Genomic DNA, 21908 nt, shown 5'->3' on the forward strand with positions numbered 1-21908 from the left:
GTGCATTGCAGGTGAAGGCTGCGTCAGAGCCAGAAGTGATGTTGTGCTTCCTGGGTCCCTGATGCAGCCCTGGCCTGATCCTGGACTCAGTCTAAGACTAAGTATCATTATAACCATTGGAGAGACCAGTGGCTCCACTTTGTACTACAGATGGCAGCTGGTACAGGAGAAGCATCACTGACTTGAAGAAAAAGGGAACTACATGTCCCAGCCACTTTGTCACATCTCAGCAGCATGAATAGTCTGCATGAATAGTAGATGATCAAGCCCTTGATTTCTTGCTCACTTGCTCATGGCTCAACACTTTGCTGTTCCAGGCACCCCTGCAAGGTGTGGCACACCAGGGTGTTGAGGGTGCAACACCATCAAGGGGAAGAAGACTCTTTATTAATTACTAGGATTAAGGTCACTGATGCAATGCTACAATTAATATCCAACACTGCTTAGATGTATAGCAGTATTATAAATATCCCATTACTTCAAACACCCTTGCGATGACCAAAATATTCAGGAGACCCATTTCTCCTCTGTGGACCTTTGAGGCTGACTCAGAGTCCAAAACATTAATGAACAATTGACTCAGTCATGTCATTTAGAGGTATACCAGCAACAGCAATGTTTACATTGTGCTTGAGATCGCATGTGTGAGCACTGTGCAAAGGTGAAGACGGCAGATATAAGATCCTTCTGCTACTGTTCTCTTTCTTCCCCAAAAAACGTTAAGTTGGATTTTTCTCAAGGGAAAAAAAAAAAAAAAAAGGTGAAATGCTAATCCCTATTTATGTTAGGGGACTGCAAATTTTGCCATGAATATAAACTACACACCCCCACACACGTATGCATACACACATACACAGTCTCAGTCCCACAGAGGAGCTATGGATAAGCAGTTACACAGAGCCACTTGGAAGCCAGCTGAAAGTACCCATTGAGTTTGCGGAGGATTCCCCAGAGGACACCTTAGCAGTTCTGCTCTTACAGCTCAAGGAGAACTGGTCGTTCCATGGCTACGGTGTCACTCTCTCTTCTCCCCAGACGAGAATGCCTAAGGGTGAGTTATGGTTGCTGCTTCCTAACTGGAACGATAGTGGTTTTTTCACTTTTAGCTCATGTGTCAACTAGCTCACAAACCCAGGCGTGATATTCTGGCCCAGGTTTTCTGACACGTGTGAGCAGACACACACAAAGACGAGCACGTTGTAGGAACTTACATATTCAGACTGAGGGGAGAGGTCGCTGTGCACGTGAATGTGCCCAGCATACGGAAATACAGCGCTAGCAATGCTGAAGGAAGCCGTGTCACTCCTTTGCTGAAGTCTCTAAATCAAATTAACTAGCACTAAAATGTTAGCTTATAAACAAGACTAGCCTAGGTTGCAATGTTTAATGCTCTGTAGCGTATTGAGGAATGGAAACATGTGCCTAACCTGGAAATGATAAGTCACAGCCAAACATGTCTTGTGAGAAGCTTTTCACCCTCCAGAGAAGTATAATTCATGCCAGAAAGTGCCATAGCCCAGTTCTCTCTGTACATAAGTTAGTTTCATTTGTTTATTTTCTTCTCCAACATAGACATCTGAAAAAAATCCCTAGAAATGCATTAAAATGCATGTTGTGTTTTTTGTGAAAATGTGGCAGTGTCTTATCCTAATTACACCCAGATGATTTCATGAATATTTGAGAATTAAATCCCTAGGTCTTAAATTTTGACCATAAAAAACAAAACCAAAAATAAAACCACAAACAAACAAACAAACAAAAACGTAATCCAAATTTGCCATCGAGGCACTGGGCTATGGAGCAAACTGCCCCAAAATAGAAGACACAGCTCCAATTATTTTTCCTGCTGAGTGCAGGACTTTACATTTCCTTTCTGACGGAGGTACAACTTGAAGTGTGGTTTTGTAAAATCACAGAGAGTCACAACATCTCCTGCCATTATTCTGGAAGAGGTTCACATGTTTTCATTGTTCATACAGAATAAGCCAGACCCACATACTGTTGTTACTAACAATTCAGGGACAGGCAAGTAGGCCAATTTTAATGTGGGAATTACAGACACATTAAGACTTTAGGGAGTGTTATGCTAAACATGGATGTGTTTTCATATTGTAAATGCACTCTAATATTTGGAATTATCTCATTTAAAATATATATATATACATAAACATATATACCTCTTAGAATACCAGGTTGGAAGAGACTTCAAGGATCATCTGGCCAAATTTTCTTGGCAAAAGAAGTGTTAAAAATAATAAGCAATGGATGAGCAGCAGCCTGACAAATCCAAGCAAAAGGAGAGGAAAAGAGCAGAAATGGCATTCATCTCTAGGTGTTTCTTCTGGGGAATTATCTCTAGTCATCGCCTAGTCATGAGACAAGTTTTTGCCATAATTACAAACCCAGGCCACTGTAGCTGGGCATAGTCCAGGGAGAAGGACACTTGAAACAGTGGTTAAAAATCATGAAAAAAAAAAAAAAGTGCTGAAAGACAAAAGAAGGATATTTGTTCATGAAAAATATTGAGGAAGCAGCTCCTTCAGAATCAGGAAAAACAGTTCCGGAAACATAAAATATGTGTCAGTTCCCATGTTATCAGAATCAGAATGCCTAAAATGTAGTTTTATTACAGGAAAATCTGACTAAATACACAGACACTGACAACATTCCCCAGTGTAAAATCCCTAATGCTTGGTTTCTGGCAGGGAACCTCCTTGGAGCCCTGGCTGGGAACCCAACCAGTTCTGCTCCGAGGGTTTTCCACCTCTTTGCCAGCTGGGGAGAAAGCCTCCTCTCTCATAGTCCCTACCCTCTTCCACAAAGACAGCACCTTCCCGCTTATCCAGGCATCTTTTTATGTGCTTATGAAAGAGAAGTGTCAAATTCTTGTAGCATATTGAGGATGCCAGCACTGGGATGTATCAGGTTACCAAGCCTTACTCATCTCACAGGATGCTCAGACATGGAGCCCAGCCTCTGCCTGTGGCCTCCACCCACAGCTCAAAGGGACCTCAGGCACCCATGGCACAGCAAGGCAGCAGTAAGACATTGCTCCCAGTGATCTTGATGGCTGCTGAGAGAGGGTGTCATGCTGCTTTGCTACCCATCACTGCCCCGCAGACACCACAGAGCTGCAGTAAGTTGAGAGAGTAACTCTTCTGCAGCCCCTGCCCATCCGCTCCACCACTGCTCAGCATCTCCATCACTGACTTCACCCAAACAGCCATCCACCTCCTCCTCTGGTGTTACCTCCCACCTCCCAGGCTCCATTTTCATAATATATACCATTGCATTCCCTGCCTTTACCCTGTCCCACCTCCCGCTATCCACTGAGGACCAAGGACTCTACGCAGCAGAGATATCAGTCAATTTGCAGCTCTCCTGCCCTGGTGCTCATCCATAGCAGCTTAGAGCACTACCTGCTGCTCCAGGCTCACCTCAGCCACCCATTCACCCAGCTGCCTTATTTCCCACTTACCCCTGATGGCACCCTGCCAAGCTTGGCTTGTTTTTACAAACATCTGGAGGATATAGGAAACCATCCATGGGAACACTAGAAACCTGGCATCTTAGTGCAGAAGGAATGATGGTCCCCACTTCTTAAATCCTTGAACAATGAAGAGGAGAGAGAAGAAAAAAACAAACAAACAAAACCAAACCCCTGTGAGACAGTTGTTCTGTTCCTAATGGCTAACAAACCATTTGTATTATCTGCCAGGACACATTTTATATCTGTTTTAGGATGTTTTCTATTTCCAAAAATCCTAACCTGCTGCCTCAGCCATCAGTACAGAATGGGAGTTTAGCTGGGATGAAATGGGGACCAGCAGCAGTTGCATCAAACAACATACTGCTGTGCTGGAATGAATAAATAACACATGTAATGAGTAAATACACACAGATTGTTTCACTGGTGAATCAGCTGGGTTAGATGATACCAAGGTCATGTACCCTGAACGCAAAGGAGTCCTGGGTTTTCAGCATGTCAGGATTCCCTTGTGATGGCCTTTCTTCATGCCCTTGCCCATATATTTCAGGTGCTAGGTCAGTTAAACAGTCATGAAGTGGTCTTTGTTCTGTACTGGATTATGACAGGATACGTCACAGCAAAGGTCAACAAGCATGAAGAGCATCCACAAACTCTCTGGGTAGAGTCTCTCCCAGTAATAATGGTTCCTGGGCAGATCAGTCCAAGAGATGCTACATCAGTACACAAGATTAATGTCTTGGAACAGACTTGCCCCACTCTTAGCAATAAGCCAGCTAACCCTCCAGTATCTATATTCCCTTCTGCCTACTGTGTTTGGGACTACCTGGACCTTCACCACAGTGACAAAGCAGTGACCAGCAGGGCAGCAAACATCACCCATTCAAAGACAAACATAAGGTGCATACTGCACAAATGCTGCAAGGCATGGAGTGACCAGCTGGGACAGGGTTACAGGACTGAAATATAAGAAATGGAGATGGGTCTGGCAAATCATCAGAGTCATTTATTCACAAGGGTAGGGGATTCAGTGTACTTCTTGGGGCAAACCATGCCACCTCAGTTGTACCAGGTATTGGCTAGCATGTAGAAGCGGGGTAGTAGTACCTGTCTGGGTTAGCTGTGGAAAAACTGATCACCAGATTTCATGGGTTTCACAGAACAGCTGGGGTTGGAAGGGACCTCTGGAGATCATCTGGTCCAACCCACCTGCTAAAGCAGGTTGCACAGGATCATGTCCAGACAGGGTTTGAATATCTCCAGAGAAGGAGACTCCACAACTTCTCCGGGCAGCCTGTTCTCCCTCAAAGTAAAGAAGTTTCTCTTCACATTCAGATGTAACTTCCTGTGTTTTGTGCCCATTGCCCCTTATCCTGTCGTTGGGCACCACTGAAAGGAGTCTGGTTCCCATGCTCTTGACACCTGCCCTTTAAGATGTTTATCAGCATTGATCAGATCCCCTCTCAGTCTTCTCCACGCTAAACAGACTGAGCTGTCTCAGCCTTTCCTCATAAGAAAGATGTTCCATTCCACTAATTATCTTTGTATACCTCCACTGGACTGTCTCCAGTAGTTCCTTTTCTTTCTTGAACTGGGGAGCCGAGTACTGGATGCAGAACTCCAGATGTCACCTCACTTTAGATAATAATACTAACACCCCAATTACATGCTGAAGGTGTGAACGCTGCTTTTGTGACACTAGTTACATGAAGCTCGGTCTGTGCCATGTAACAGTATTGGTTTGGCAGTGCACAACCAGAAAGCAGAAAGCCACAGCATCAAAGAGCCTCTGGTCTTTGCTTCTGACTGTATAGCTACTCCATTGCTCTGTGTGAGCTGCAACAGTTGCTGCTGGTTGACTTGCTGTTTTCCTTCCTTCTGTTTATTTCTTTGCCAAGGTAAGAAAAATCATTTGAAGAGATGAAACCAGGTCTCTTTCCCTTTTTCTGCTCCTGTCTTACCCATCAAGTATCTTGCATAAAGGGTCACTTTGACATCAACTACACATATTCCTCAGAACAGCCAGGGGGAAGTGCAGCTGCTGGTCTGGTGGCTCTCCCACCCATCCAGCTTTAGCTAAAAGCTTGGGGTTTTGCCTTCCCTTTCACCAAATGGCTTGCATAGCATGAAGAGACATTCCTTCCTAAATGTTTCTCTTTTAAGTTTCTTTCTCTGACTGAGGACAAAAGTGCCATAAATGTCGATGGTACAAAATAGTCGCTAATCCTTTCCAACCATTTCCAAAGTTGACGAACATTGTGAAATCACAAATTTGAGAGAGAATCTCAGAGATCAGCTACCAACTCAGCATCTAAAATGAGAAATCTTGATTTATACCTTGGTATAAATTATCTTGAGAGATACATGACTTAAAAGGTAAGGAAACAAAAGGGTAACTCATTGGAAAACTTGTATTTTCAAACACTAACTTGCTAGCTGAAACATATTCATAGGGGTTTTTTTCACTGATTTCTTTAAGTTGGGCATACCTAAAATTCGGATGAGCTACATTCAGAGTTGGTTTTGACTAGTTCTTACTTCTCAGGTAAATTTATGGAAAAAATAGTGTATTATATAGATATATTTGTCCTCCAGCTATCAAGCCCAGGAAACTAGCATTTGAATTCTCTTTCTCATAGACTTTGATATGAACATTATTATGCAAGAAGAATAGGATCTACCAACTATTGTGATTGTGGTTGCTAATATACTTTAAGGGAAAATCCTGTTTTCAGTTGTAGTTTCCAACTTATATCATTCCAGATAAATTCCAGGCTGAAATCATATTGAATTCATTTTGGAAAAATTCTGATGACCTTGTAAAGCTGTAGCTGCTGCTGAGGCTAGAAAATGTATGTATATTTGCATATTTGTGCATGTTTTCTGATTATCCCTTGTCTTTTCCTGAAGCTCAGCTATTCCTCTGCTTTTGAGCTGTGCTAGGATTTTGGTAGAGGAAGGTGTCTCAGTGTTAGGAATGTGCTTTTTCCTGTTTTTATAGGAACTGGGGTTAATGGCTGTGGATGAAGGGAGGGAAGCTGAAAGGTTTTTTGAGTCAGGGCCTGGCAGAGCAAGGAAACTGGAGCTATGAGTCAGATGGGAGGAGACTGGGGCTGGCTGGACTCAGAAACTGGGTTAGGAACCATCGGAGAGAGAAGGTGAGGTCACAGGGGATGTGAGGCTGTACCGTACATCTGTGCCATCAGTTTTGGAGTGTCAGTGACAAGGACCCAAGCACTCCAGGGCTGGTATATGGCAGAGTTACCTTCTCCTGCCGTGCACCTTGATCTGGTCTTTCACCACATGATTTCTTATTGCTTTCTTCATCGAACCCCTGCCTCATTCACTGCACAGAGTAGATGTTATTCATCTGCTTCATTCTCATTATTCAGTGTAGTGGCCTTACATCCTATTTACTGCTCACTATTCAAACCCTGTTCCAAAGATAGCATAATTAATTTCCTCATGGGCTGTTTCTCATGGGCACTCATCATTACAGTACTTCATAAATAGTAATTCATTCATTTTCACAACACTCATACAAGAGGTAGGTTGGTGTTATTCCCATTTTTCAAAAGGGGAACTGAGGCAACCAGTCTTTAACTAAGGCCAGCATTCACACTAATTATAGATGACCGAGGCCAGTCACTGCACCCTGGTTTGTCACAGAGCTTGGCATTGCACAGCCGTGTATCACCAGTGCACAGCTCAGATGTAGCTGTGAGCAGCACTTGGGAAGGAAGGCTGCTGAAGTGTCAAGCATGCTCTCAAAGCACAGTAAGGGACCATAAATGAACAGCTTGGTGTTGCTGTTCCCACAGCATTGCAGATGAGGAAGAAGTAAGGACAGATCCCTCTGTGTAGGACAACAAAGACATCAACTAGGAAGCCCTACTTTCTGTTCCTACATACTTCTTCCTAATCTTCCAGCCTTTCAACACATCATGCACTGATCTTTCTCTGCTCCTCTTCCTAACTTATCATCAGACAAGTCCATCCACATCATACTGAAGACAAACAAGGGCAGGGCTAATTAGGACTGCATAAGTAATTTTAATTGTTCCTACACCTTGAAAGCCTTATCATCTGATACCAGTCTTTTTAAACTTTCTGTGTGTGTACTATCCTATATCTTTCTCTAAAAACAGAATCTGAAAACCCCACAGAAGCCACATTATGGTGGCTCAGCAGCAAGACTGAAATCTTTAGGCTCACAGCGCTGATCTCGGCCACTCAAGCTAGGAGAAGGTTGCTAACGTTATCACCCTGCATGCACACCAACACTAAGGGGAATGACACATCCACTTTGTAGGTGGTTTCATGTGTGCTGAAGGGATGACCCCAGATACTTGGGGTTCATCCCAGGTTCTGAAAATGAGCATCCAGGGGCCCATTCTCTCCCACTCCAACCTGCACCCTCCAGTCTACACCCTATGGATTCCTTGGCCCAGGGTTCCCCTGTTCCATGACTGGGAATCCCAGTCTCTGTGTGACCAGCGAGTTTAAGTTTTTATTACTGTGTTTCTCAACTGCAGCCTGCTTTTTGCTGTTGTTCCTCATCCTGGCTTCAGTCCTCCCATCCCATGAGGCAGTAAGTCACAAAGCTACTCCCCTGTGTCCCTCTCCTCAGCTCCCTGTCCTACCTGTGTGCCCTTCTCACCAAGCCAGGATGACAGCCTTCCTTCCACACTCCTAAATCATTGACATCTACTCTCAGGTTTTCTGCCTCCACTTCCCTGCAGTCCCTCATCCCGTGCCTAAACATGTGCAACCACAACATTTGGGAGCAGCAATAACGGGGCAAGTTTTGCTCAGAGCCTGCAACCTGGGGCCTGGCGTGTACTTGGTACAGACAGTGCCTTTGGAGAACATCATTGCCATATTCCTGAGAAGTATCTACTGAACTTGAGCAAAGGCTAAGGATTTGGCTAAAGTTGGTCTGTTTTCACATTCTTGACATCAGGGTAGGTCCTTTTCTTTGTCAAATATAATGTCTGTGCTCCAAGAGATGAATATATTAGACTTAATCGATTAAACAGTTGCAAAGACTTTTTTCTGATGTGGACAACATAATATATTTTCTATAATCTTGTTCTTGGAAATTGCTGAACTATTTTCACTAAAATTTTTGAACAACAAATAAATCAAAGTGAGGCAGATATCCAGCATGGGGAATTTTAGTTGAACACTTAAACTCTGGCACAGTTATATGCAACTGAAAAAAGGGTTTTATAATGGGAAGTGTCAAGCAGTAAGTATAGGTGGCACTTCCAACTCCGCCTATAATATAGGTTGGATTAGATGGCCGGTTCGGTTCCCAGGGCATTCTGGATTAAACCAACTGACTCACAGTGGACTCGGAAGAAGTTCTTATTTTTCTCAGGTTATTACATTTGTGTGGCACTTTTGTCCTCAAAAGAAAGAAAGAAAAAAGCCACGTCATTTATCTAGAAGATGTATTTATTTACTGGTTATTGGCAAGGAATGCGTAATTTGCTGACAGTATGGAATGAATGATTATGGCAACCAATTTTATGAGAGTCTTATAAAAAGAAAAGCTTAATATTAAAATGTTAACAATTATAATTTAAAAATGAGTCAGCTACAGAGAAAATAAGACAAAGGCAAAAAGAAAAAAGAAAAACCTTTCAGAGCAAAATGTTTTATTTCCATCTATTTCCAATGCTTTGCAGATGTGTGTGGGGCAAGTAGGAGGCTAATATATCTCACTTTAGCAGTACTAATTGTTTGCATTATCACAATAATCAAATGCAACCATATTAATCTCTGTGGTTATTAACTTGATTTTTACACATTAAGATTTAGATTTAATCCCCTGGGACCATCTATTAATGCTTTTAAAGTTGAAGGGTTTCAACAGTTTTAAGGTTTTTTTCCCCTCTTTTAGCTGCAGGCAGTAAAATTTGAACGTGTGTGGAGTTTTGTATTTTGCATTCCTGTGGGATTTTCAGAGACACTGCTGTCAAGGACCATGAATCATGTTAATACATAGCAACCTCTACAGCTATTAAAATGTCTGCAATAATGTGATTATTTTAAAACGGAAAAACTAATATCATATGTACTACTTAAAGATCAACCTTTTTTTAAAGTCATTGGAAGGGGCTGCTTTTGGGAGGGGGGAGTGGAAACATTAGTGGGAGTCGCTAAAATGCGAAATGTCTAATCCACTGAGAAACTTCAGTTCCTTTTATAAAACACATCCTTACTGAGCTTATACTCAATGAAGTATAAAAATGGCAAAAAAAAAAAAAAAAAATCAAGATCAATAAGCATGAAAAGCTATTTTATTTTTGTTTAGCCAGATCTTAGTTACACCAACCTAGTGGAACAGTATCTGGTTTCATGCTTTCATGGTCACTGAGTGATGACACTCAAGCAGAAAACTGGGCATGGAGATGTTTTTATGAGTCAATGTGGACTGCTGTGATAGGCTTGAATAATGATATGAACTGGTTAAAAACTCAGTTTTCAAGGTGAATTTACTAGATACATCATGTAGAACTTATATAAGTGAGACAATATAGAACAGTGACCCCATGAAAGGAATTAAGAAAGTGTTTTGGAGTTTATTACAGCTCTAGTCTTCAAATATTCACTCCAAAAACAAAACTGGTAAGATGCTGGTTTTGACAAGAAAGAATATAGTTCCTCAGATCATCTATCGTGATCATAGTTGATTGTGCATATCCATGTTGCCTTTCCTCAGTAAATCCTCCCTTGGCTGTTTTGCTGGGCAGCCTTCAAGCAGCCACCCCTCGGCTTCACATCTCCAAGAGTGCAAAAGTATAAGAATTTCTACAGCCTCTCTGTCTTTTCCCTGTCTGTGCCCCTGAATGTACCATGGCCTTCCCCTCCAGCAAACGCTCTAGCACCTCGGGCCGTTCAAGAGTTTAGAGTTTCGTGCTTCAGTGAAGCACCAGAGAGGGCAAAAAGGTCCCTGTCCCAAAAAGCAACTGAAAGACACCATGAGTAGGATGTAATTGTTTTAATAAGTGGGAATTTAGCCAGTGCCAAGTGGTTGAGTGGCATTTTATGAAGTGTTAACTAGGTCTGAAATATGGAATTCTGGTCTTTCTGTACACAAGTGGCCCAATACGATGTGATATATTTTACTGGGTACTCAGAAGGACATCATCACAAAAAAAAAGGACTCGAGTGTCCTTGTTCAAGGTCAGGTGGGTTCCTCAGGCAGGTATTTTAGCAAGTGAGTTATTGGCACCACACCAAATAGTTTTAGATTATGGAATATAGGCACTCCATTAGCATTGTTTTAAATTGCACTTTCTGTTTTGTAAAATCAAAAAGGAAATTTCATGGGGAAAAGAAGTCTCGCATTCATGCAACATTAATGTTTAGGGAATAATGTGGTGTTTTGCCATGTTAAAAGAATTATTACAAACCCTTCATTGAGAAGCTCTAGAGATCTCATACTTTGGAAAAGAGACTTGATAATTGGATGTGCAGGAGGGGGAGGGAGATGTATGGGGAGGGTGTCACTTTTGGTGACATCAATGAGCCTTTTTTTGTTCTTGTGAAAAAAAGACCCTGATCTGGCCAAATTAGAAGCCTTTGAAGAATCTGAGAAACGGGTAGCTGCAGGTCACCGTGGGACAAGTAACTGGAGCTCAAGGTAGAGAGATTCACTCCTGGGCTCTCCACTTCCCTGAGCTGAAGAGAGAATACCATGAGCTCGTGCACACACAGGCAAGAATGCTTGGAGAAGGCAAATTAAATTTGCACATGCCACTTCCAGTGAGTGCATCTTTTTACTTTCACAGCTCTTTTTTATGTTACCTGAGCACCCTGGAAATCTTGAATAATATTCATTCAATATGGGCCAACCGAGGTCTTCCAAATCCCCATGTAGAGGTGATCTCCTTTCCCAGCACCACAAAAGTTGTGGCGATGCTCACCCCCCTCCCGGCTTCTCCTGCCCCCCGGGAACAATGGAGCCGAACTGCCGAGGCACCAGGGTGAGGGGTCACGGCGTCCCACCGAGCTGCCAGATTTAGGGGCAGATCCCACGGCCTCTACTGCACTGAGCCAAAAGCAGGTCTTCTCTTGCCCCCTGCAATCCTGGCAGGGAATCTTGGCAAGAGGAGCCTCACAGGGATTTCTTTCTCCAAACTCACCTTTCACAGCCCTTTTTTTTTTTCTTCTCTCTTTTTTCTTTTCCACACAGAAAGGGACAAGACCGTATGGAAAATTAACTGCACTGTTTTATGGGTCACGTGTGTGAGAGGCTGTGAGCATTTGTGCATGGGGTCATTGTTGGATTTAGCAGCGGTTACTTTTATCCTTGGAACTGAAGCTGCCACGTATTTTGAGATACCTGCTTATTTTGTAAAGCTAGAGGCCTGGGTAGAGGAACTGAGAGAGTCTCTCAGCTCCACTGAAATACCTTGGACTTGGAGAACTGAACTGAGCGACAGATTGAAAAAAAAGCCAAAAAAGAAACAGCAAACATAAACATGTAAATGTGACATCTGCGATTTCACTTTACGGAGTGTTTTACATGTGTGAAAATAGCTCATTGTCTTGCAAAAGTGAGAACTTTGGGGTTGAAACTGATGACAGAAATTAAGGGGACTTAAAGAGAAAAGCGCAGCAATGGAAATGAGTTTAAAAGAAAGGAAAAAAAAAAAAGCTCTGCCAACATTTTCCTGAATGATAGCAGAGATGTGTGCAAAAGAATAGGTGTTGACAGAAAAGAAACACAACCCTTTAATAAAAGAGGTGGGCAGGCAGACATATGAACTGCTGAAATTTCAGCATTTCAGGGTCCTGTGGGTAGAGAACGCTGGAACACAGGAAAAACAAGTAGAAAAGATCTTAGGAAACACTCACCTCCTAAAATTTTGATCATTTTAGATGCCATTTCACTTGATAAAAGAAACAATCTTACATGTATATATATATACATATATATACAAGAATGACGAAGGGAAAAGAGGACAGTGGAGGGGGGTGAAGGAGGAAAAGACACATTAATGCTTTGGCTTCCCTTTCAGATATCCCCTGCACTGTGCTGTAATAAATCTTGCATCTTGCTGCTCAGCTGAGGGCTCTGCTGCAACATTCCTTGGTCGCTTTGTTTCGGAGCGCCGTTTGCATTGAATTTGGGGAGTTGGCTAAGCAGCTGCAACAACACCGTAACGTTTCCTCACTATTTCCTAGCAAAGCGTGATCTAAAAAGGCACTTTTGGGGAAGAGGTCTTGGGGAAGGGCTGCTTTGGGTAGCTGTGGCTCCCTGGATCTGACAGCCTCTTGACAGTTACTAATACCGGCAGAGTGAGCGTGTGTAGTCTACTTGCAAGGTTTGCGATGTGTTTTTGATTTCCTGCCTCAGAAACACATTTTGGCTAGAAAACAAGTGAGGCATCTGATTCTCTTTCTTGCCATACAAATATCAGGAAATTGTTACCCATGTAACCCGTTCACATTAAATAATTGGGCTGCTAACATTTAGGAAGACATTCTTGCTATTGGCTATTCAGTCGTTGTGCGAACATGAGCAAAAATTATGATTTTTTGAAGAATGTGAACTCCGTGTGATTCTGTCTTCATGTAGGCTTTCTAAAGGGTGCTAATTTCCACAAACTATGCTTTATTTGTCTTTCTCTTAGCTACTTCTTTCAATGCCTTTAATCTCCAGGGGTCATGTCATTGTCTTCTGAAATCTTGAAAGATCTTGCTTGCATGTGAAAAGTGGCTTTTTATGAAATGCACAATTTCAGAAATTAAAGTTAATCAAGCCACCTTCTTCTTCCAGGGCAGTAAATTGATTGTGATAATTTCTGTGGATTTTTCTTTTTTCAATTTCATACGTGTAAATGTAATGGAAAGAGACAACATCAGATTAAGAAATAGTATTGCTCAATGTTAATTCGTTGGACCTGAGATCTGAGACATCTTAATAGACAACCCAAGATTCTTGTGCGTTTTACTATATAACGTCCTTTTAAGTTGTTGGAGTTTTATTTCCATGTTAAAATACTCTTCTGAATAAGCCCTTTTTTTGGAAATTTTGCTGATCAGACACAAAAGATTTTAAGATAGTTGCCAGAATATTTTCCAGTAATATAAATTCTTAAGTTCTTGATTCTGCAGCAGGATACCGGTTTTGACCACAGTCTCCAAGGGGCTTTGCACAGCTACAGGCATTCAACTGTCTTGCCAGCTCTTGCTGGATTGGGGCTTCCATCAAAAGCAAATATGAATTTGCATTTATGTTGATCAAGAGTTTTATTTCTGTTGCAAGAGGGGAAGGAAAAAAGATCACATTTTGATGAAGATGTGAGTACTTCCACATGGCATCATATGGTACAAATTGACTGGAGGTAGTTTCTCCCACTTACTTTGGGGCTTGACCATGATAAAAGACTTGTTTCCATTGATATTGGTAAGACGGTTCTGATAAATGTTGCAGAACATCCTCCACATGCTTTATGAAGGATTATATTTCTTGTATGAGGGCCCAATCCATCTCTTTGGTGTAATGTTTACTCTCTGGCTTCCCTAAACAGGAGCAGAATAAGCTTACAATAAAACATGGAAAACACACTCTGATGTGGGTTCTTTGAGGCAAAGAGACATTTTGAAACATATAGTTGATCCTGGCATCTTGACAATGTGTTTTAGGTTGTAAAAATCCACTAAAATACATCAAAACGAAAATGACGATTCATTTCAGTCCTGAAGAGAAATGGTTAATGGGTAATACTTATCACTGACCAACTTTTAAATTCACAAACTCTGCTTCTAGACTTCTCCCTGCTAAAAGAAAAGACATTTAAGCAAGTGATTCTTCTTTTTAACATCCCAAGCCCCTGGAATATTGTCTTTATGGATACACTTCAGAGTTCAGCTAAAAGATCATATTGCTTTAAAATGGGCATAGTAAACCCAAGCACGCCTGGAGGAGAATTTGTAAGCACAATTATGTTTGCCATAGAGTTGCTAGGTCAGTGGGTGGTATACGATGCACCCATCTTTCTAGGAGCAGTAGGATTTCCTGCTGTTTTTTTCAGTAGTGACCTAGAAGGAGGTTAATGATTCCAAAGAATGACTTTTCCCTTAGGGAAAATTTAATCTTCTGACCTTTTTCTCTATCTGTCCATTCCTTTTAAGTCACAGACCCCCTTCATTTAGCTTACATCAAGCTGTTTTATTTTCTTCAAAAACATGGTTGAAGTGATTGCTTTTGCTTTCATTTAACCCTTGAACTGGATGCATTTCCAAACTAAATCATTGCCCAGAATATGGAGTTGCTTGTAAGTATTTCTTTCAGATTTCTGTATTTGTCTTAAATGTGATTGTCAACCCTCAAAATCACTTTGACAACTGACTAACTTCAAAAATGCATGCCTTTAATGTACTCTTGCAATCATCTCTGAGAGTTGCTTTAGAAAAAGAACATGACAGGACTAAAGCAGCTATTGGGGTTTTTAATTTTTTTTTTCTTTCTATCAAAATGCTGATGGAGCCAGAGTACTGCAGGAGAAAATTTTATTTAAAATACATTCACCAAGACCATCATGCCATTTCAGGGATGAAATCTGAGCTCATAAAAAATACCAGCGTTGCACAAACTGTTGGAGTGTTTTGCTTTGTCTGAACTGTACAGACACTATCGAATCAAATTTGTTGTCAGAATATCATAAAATGAAATTGTAATTACTTTATTATTCTCAAAGGTGTTGACTCTCGGGTGCAGAGAGTTGTGGAGGGTAACTAGAAACAGAAACTGCCTTATGCTTGAAGCTGTCAACTTTTACTTTGCAGCAGACACTGTTTTTGTCTGTATTGTATTACATGTGGTTATTGCCAACATAATAATTCATGAATATTCCTTCATTTTCAGAATTATAATTAATGCTGGATTTTGACATTATGACAAAGTAGGGTGGCTCGGCAGCAGAAACACTCGGCCCTAAGAACAAAGGAATTGCCATATTGGAGCAGACCAGCGGTCCATCTAGTCTGATATCTCCCTGTCTCTCACACCGGCCAATGCCTGAGGCTGCTGAGGAAGGCATATCCCCCTGCACCCCCCCGCCCCGCACCTAATTGCAATACTACACCACAGAGGGAAATTTCTTTTTCAACCCCAGCTGGTGATCAGCTTATGCCCTGAAGTATGAGGATTGATAGCCCTTATAATTTTTATCCTAGCTAGTGTGGCTGCAGATGCTGTACTTAATCAAATAAATGTCTAATACTTGGGTAAAGCTAAGTAAGGGCTAAATACTCTCATCTCTTGGGAAAAATCCCAAGGAAGGAAAAAGTACTGAGAAATTCCACAAGGAGAATCACATCGAGTTCCCACTGCTTTCTCCCCTCTCAGGGGAGTACAGTTTGCATGCTTGTGGAGAGGCTGGCAGGGCTGGGAAGGATGTCAAGCAGCACAGTCCAAGGCTTCGCAGGGGAGTCGGGATCCAAGTTTGGCTGCTCTTTCCTCCTCATTCTGTCCCTCAGCCTGGACCAAGAGGGGTGTTTAGAATAAGGAGTTGGAGTCAGGGAGACCTATAGCAGCAGTTATTTGGATTTCAGCCTGAAAAAGCAATGGTTTTAGAGGCAAAACTGTGTTGCATAGGAGAGCTGTTTCTCAGGTCTTCCTTTGCAATCTGAGATGCCTTTTCACCAAACCTGCGTATGACTGGACATGTGCTCTTTGTGTGGAAGAGCAGCTGAAGAGTCTCAGGGAATTGGAGGACATGACAAAGAGTTAGTCCTCCTCTTTTCGTTTGTTTTTGTTTCTGTTTTCTAACCTTATTTCTCTCTCTCTTTTTTTTTTTTTTGGTAGCCATTGCCCCAAAGCTATTTTCCTCAATCCTGTGCAGCAGCGAGAAATCACACAACTTAACTACACATTCTGATGGAAAAAAGTATCTCCATATTTTCATTTAAATGTGCTTCCCATTTATTTTTTTGTGACATGCAAGAGCACAGACAGGCACATCTGAGCTCTTCTGAATCAACTGAAATTTTACGTGGTCCTGAAACTCCTCATCCTCCTCATGTTTCTGAATTAGATGATCTTGCCTTTTAAATCTATATTCTAGCTCATTCCAGTCCCTCATTTCATGTTTACTGCATTTCTCTGTTTGTTTCTTTGGTTTGCTGTGTCTTGCCTATAATCCACAGACTAAAATACAACAGAATGTCCAGAAATGCAGATTTTACTCATGAAATCACATAGTAGTATTTTATGTTTAACCATCTTTTGTGTTCTTGGTGTATTTGAGTGTCTTCTCTGCTTTTGTGTGTTTTCTAAGCTCCTGCAACATGCTGGATAGTATTTTTCAGTGAATGACGCCTAGATTTTCCCATGTTAATTAATAGCCATAATTTCTGAAAATGTATTCCAGCATGCACTCCTTGGCATTAGTCTGTTTAATTTTACACGCCATCACGTCGCCATTTTATCGTAGTTCACTGGCTTGCTCTGGAATTTCTTTAAGTTTTGCCTAAATTCAGTTAACCTACTAAACGGCCAAATACGCCCGTGAACTCTCTTGTTCAGAGCAATGGGCATTGGGTCTAAATACCAGAAAGTAGACTGTGGCTATCGTAATGAAAAAAATTTTACCACCTTTATTTCAGCAGCTTTTTTTTTTTTTTTTCCTAGATTGCTAATGAATAAGTTGAACAAAACCACCTTTATTGCTGCTATTGATCCCAGGAGTGATTCAGAGTTAACCTCTTTCTCTGCTTCAACTGACCACCAATTCTTTTGCAGTACCTGGAGAAAAGGATGCTGTTTGGTCATCTAAATGCAGCTCTGGAATCTGGGTGCTCATGAAGTGAAGTCTTGGTTCTGACACAGCTTGCTTTTACAATTATAGGTAAGTTACTTCACCTCTGATATAACCAGCTCATTAGGAAGTTGTGATTGCAAAGTGCTTTCAGGAGGTAGAATTCTAATTGTTCTGACATTTCAGGTTCGATTTTCTGTCTTTTATCCAGTTTTTACACCATATAAGGACTTTAATGCTGGAGCGTATATGTTTTTCTTGTGAGAGTCCTTACCACAGGCTTTTGGAAACACTAAATAAATTATATCTTCTGGTTCTACTTTATGGACTATTTAACTAACCCTTTCCTGTAGTTCTAGAAGGACTGAAAGAATGCAGGAAGAAGCATTGCAGGTTTTCCTTGCTGTCTGTGTGCCTAAGCGTATAATTTTTACTGATTCTACGAATAGTTTCCTAGTACTAAAGTAAAACTTACTGGTTCATAATTCCCAGGATCATCATTAGCACCTTTTTAAGAGATGGGTACAACCTTGGCCACTCTCCAGTCCTCTGATACGGTAGCTGTTTTTAATGATAAATTACATATTTTTGTTAGCAGCTCACTTGCATTGGTCTTCGGTTCCTTCAGAGCTCTGGGATGAATACCATCTGGTCCTACTGATTGATTGCAGTTTAATTTCTCGGGTTGATCCATCGGCTTTTCTGATATTCCTATTTCTGATAGTGTCTCACTTCCAACACCTAAAAGAAATAAAGCCTGTGTAGTATTGCATCCTCTTTGTTAAAGAACAGTGGGAAGAAGCTGTTTGGATCTTTTTTTTTTTTTTTTCCATTCTGTATTTTTCATTGTCTAATGCAGCTAAGCACAAGGAAAAAGAAATTGAGAGTAAACACCTTTTTTGTTGTTGTTGTTTACAAACATTTTATTACCAAAAAAACCCTAAAGATGTGTCAGAGATTTGTTAGGGGATGATAATGCCAGAAGCCCAGAATTCCAAGTTCATTTATATTTTTTATTAATAGTGAATTGTACTTTTCAGTGGACTGCTGTGGAAAAACTGCCAAGGGAAGTATATATAACATTTCAGGGGATTTCAATGTTATTTGCTATGGCTGAGCAGAAGAATAAAGATGTACTTATATTACCTACAGTACTAGAATCTAGAACAGAAAAAGAAATCAGAAGGCAAGCTTCTGCAATAGAATAGCTCACTGACAAGCAAGCAAATAGAGGAAAACAAAACTATTATCATACTTACATGAAAATAGAGCAAGAAAGAAAAGTATCATAATTAGTGTCAATTGGTAGAATATTTCTCAACTCTGCATATTTCTCTATGCACCTCCCCACTCTTCCCACATACTTATACAAATCTCTCTTCTGTCTTCTTTTATTATTCACAGTGCTCTCTGTCTAATTTACACTGTAAGCTCCTCAGGCAGGGACCTTGTCTTTTCATATGTCCATAATGTTAAATACATGGCAGTCAAACTGTAGAAATTATAATAACTGAGAGGTTTGGGTTTGTTTTTTTTTAAACAAATGATAAGTTAAAATCAAAGGCAATAATTAGTTTAAAACAACCCTCAGAGGCTGTCCCAGAAAAAGTGACCTTTTGAGCTACAACAGAACTAACCAACTTTATTGTGTCTTGAGGTCAAGGCTCCTATTTCACATGACTTGAGGGTCTTTAGGTGCACGTTACCCTGCAGTAAACCACACAGAATGTTATGATCAAGTAGACTTTGCACTTCAGACAGCTATTGAGGAATAGAAACAAGATTCAGTTCAATCTGAGCCAAAAGTAATCCAGAACCAGGCTAAGGAATGCAATGGAAAATTCCTAAAAGATCGGAGATTATATTAAAATACATCAAAAAAGTAACCAGGAGACTAGCTAATGCAAAGCGAGAGCATTGGACTGATTTTGAGTGGGCTGGACCCTACAATTACAACTTTGTCACCACAGTTTGAAATCTATTAAAGGGATTTATGTTTTGCAGCTGACATTTAAAATTAAGGATTTATTGGTCTGGGAATGAATATTTCTTCTGCAATTAGTTTTTTGGAGGTCGTATTTCATAAACTGTTATTTTTCTATTTAATCTACTGTAGCAAGATTCTGTGTTGTCAGAACATTTGAAAAACATAAATACTGAAATCGTTTTATTCATTGTAAAGAGACTTCCATGATGAAATTCCTGTTGAGTTGCATCACGTAACATTTTCACTAGGTACCTAATATTTCCCACTTCTATATGTTATTAGGCTGGAGCAACCGAAAGTGAGTGCCATCTGATACTATATAACTCATGCACCAGTAACAAATGGAGAGCTTTAATTCAAGCTTTTTTTACTTCTCATATATGTGGGCTTTTTAAATTTGCTTTTTGGAAATTTATACACGCATTTCTGTGTATTGCTACAAGCCTATGGAAAGTTGCATGTTTTTTCCATTCTTGTGCATTTATAGAGATGGATTAAACTTCACTGCAGCTGATTTTTTGAATTCTTGAACTGAAATTAATTACTGGAAAAAGGAAGGGTATTTTTCAAATTAGGACAGTAATTAATTTAAGACAGTTGTTTACCACTATTCTAACCCAGTCTTCTCAAAAACAAAGAAATAAAAAAGAACATATAATCGCATTTACACAATTCTTTTTAGCTGTCTTCTGTGTCAAAGCATTCATAAGCAGCAGAGGGAAAGAAAATCAAGATACATAAATTAGAAGCCGGAGTACAATTTCTTAAAGGATGGCTCTATCGTTAAGGAATAGATCCACAGAAATCAAATATCATTAGTGCCTGGAAACCTCGGGCTGTTACTTGTGCAGGTCTAACTGTGAAATGTTGTAGACCTTGTGTTACAGGTCATCTTTGCAAAGGCATTTCATGTCCTGTTCAACTGTAACTTCATTTTGCCCAGTTCCAACGCAAACTGTTGCACACTTCTTCCACCGAGGGAGTGAGAAAGGATAGCTGAAGTAGCCTAAAAATATTTTAAGAAGTCAGCATATACTCTCTGCTCCAGCTTGATTTTCCTGTGAGACACAGCAATGCAAATAAAGGGGAGCTATCCATGAGACTGCTCTGACAAGGCTTGATACAGCCTTGTTTTTGTTGCATCTGTGCGTTTCCTGAAACAAGGTAACTTCAGGGAAAGAGTGTTTCTCACTTTGGCAAAAGAGTCAACACTGAACTAGTGAAAAAAAAAAAGTATGCAAACGCTTGGTTGTTTTGTGCCTCTCTGCAATGGGGAGGGGTGCAGGGGGGAGAGACAGAGGGGGAAAGAAGACAATATAAATGTGTTTCTGTTAGCCAAAGTAGGGGGAGAAAAGGCAACATTTGAGCAAAAAGTGCAATAAGAGTGAGCAGGGTAGAGTTATTAAGAGACGTAGACAGAACACAGATCAGCATGCAGAAAAGCGGGGAGAAAACTGACGGTGGCCACTGAGCGCTACAAACTTTAGAAGCGCAGGCTGCTTTTCTGGTCTGCTCAAGAAGTCTGTTTTCATTCATGCAGAAGCATAGGTGTAGATTTTATCAGGACTTTGGGCTGGAGCACCCGCAGCTGTGGATTACAGATGCTTCCTGTCATGTATAAACACAATCATTATGTGAAAGCATGGCACCCACACGGCTACCTAAACAGCCATTCCTCCGGACTGAAGCGCTTTGTTCTCTTCGGAGTTATTTTTATGACTATGAGCAGGACTCTACCCAAAAGTTACTAGCAGCAGCCGTGTTTTTTATGTCAATTAAATGGATTTTGTTACTTGTAAAATACATGTCCAAACACAACTCCATTCTTCAATCACAAAGTATGTTTTCTTAACACACTGTGATATATAGTGACACTTGTTTGACTGACAGCATGAAAGTAAACCATAGTAAATATCACCTGTAACTTTGAAACTGGTGAAGCTCAGTTAATAAAAATTAGAACATCAGAAAAAAAAAAAAAAATCACGGGCTTTTGCATTACACTGCTACTTTTAAATATCAGATTTCAGTATGGAAATAAGTTAACTCAGTGAAAGGACTTAGCTGGGTTAATGATGCTGTGTGTTAACGTATATGTGTATACGTCTCTCTCTCACTTTCTAAACAGAGTGAGCTTGCCTTGATTTCCAAGTACAGAGCAATGCTTTCTCCTCAGCACGCTTTAGATACTGACACAGTTAATCATGCCTCTTAATTTATATTAAACCTCTATACAGCAAAATGTAGGTCCCAGCAGTTTTTAAGGTCCTCTGTTCATAGCTTCTGATGTACTGTATGTCATTTATATTCCCTCCAATCAATTAGTAAATAAATAAATACCCTTGCTCCGCAGAGTGAATCACAGAGCCAGTTCTTGTTGGGAGGAGGGGAGTCTTAGTAAACAAAACTGTATCTGGAAAACAGTGCAATCAATTTTAGAAACAATTCTCCTGGTAATACATTATTTAGTTACCGAGAGTAGCATGTTTTCTTACCTCTTGCAAAGAGCTTTAAAAAAGAAAAGTTATTTCGGGGGTTGCCAGCCCGTGGTAATTTAAGCGGCTTAATATTTTAAAATAAAAGATGAACGAGTTGTAGAAATACTGATTTTTAAATCATATTGGAAAATCCTTCATCACCAGACTCGGAGAGA

The sequence above is a fragment of the Nesoenas mayeri genome, assembly GCF_963082525.1.
Source record: "Nesoenas mayeri genome assembly, chromosome: 2".
NCBI lineage: Eukaryota > Metazoa > Chordata > Aves > Columbiformes > Columbidae > Nesoenas > Nesoenas mayeri.